Source organism: Hippoglossus hippoglossus, chromosome 7 (assembly GCF_009819705.1).
Source record: "Hippoglossus hippoglossus isolate fHipHip1 chromosome 7, fHipHip1.pri, whole genome shotgun sequence".
Lineage (NCBI taxonomy): Eukaryota > Metazoa > Chordata > Actinopteri > Pleuronectiformes > Pleuronectidae > Hippoglossus > Hippoglossus hippoglossus.
In genome coordinates this window covers 3812501-3813035 of record NC_047157.1, presented here as the reverse complement: position 1 = coordinate 3813035, position 535 = coordinate 3812501, and the positions used below count along the sequence as shown (strand labels likewise).

The window sequence follows — 535 nt, the reverse complement described above, 5'->3', positions numbered from 1 at the left end:
GCTAATAGCTCTTCAACATACTGTTTCCCTCGTGTACAAAACAAACACACACATACACACACACACACACACACACTTCTACAAAGAACAATAAAAGATCCTCAATGAATGATGCAATTACAGCTGTACATAACTAAAACAGAAATTCACAAAGATACAATATCTATCATTACTTACCTGGCTTGCTTTATTCAGCTTTAGCAAATGACTTCAGTGTCTTTTGGGTAACCTGTGTTATAGAGATAAATCCACACAGTAGCTGACCCATGAAATATCTTCATCCCCGGATGACTTTTTGTGTCTCAGTCCAATTTGTTCTGCGCAGAAACTAACACAGCTTCACTTGCAGATTTGAAAAGCCGTTTCCCCTTAATGAGCTGGAGTCCTCCCAGTGCTTTCTTCTCTCTTTTCGCTGGTCCCTGGGTACATGGTTGTGTGTTGGAGTGATCAATGCACAGCTACAGCTGGTTGAAGGGGACCAAATCCATTGAACAGTTGATTTGGTTCCATTTTACCAGCTTTAGCAAAGCATTTT

The 535-nt window shown here is 40.4% G+C and overlaps 1 long non-coding RNA gene across 1 annotated transcript in view; it reads right to left on the bottom strand.

Annotated features, from left to right (window-relative positions):
• Window positions 1–438: 438 nt before the first annotated feature.
• The window catches only part of LOC117764808, a 20069-nt gene continuing 19972 nt past the window's right edge, over window positions 439–535 (bottom strand). Inside the window, exon 3 of the long non-coding RNA XR_004614448.1 lies at window positions 439–535. This exon is cut by the window's right edge and continues 68 nt beyond it. This is a non-coding gene — a long non-coding RNA (uncharacterized LOC117764808).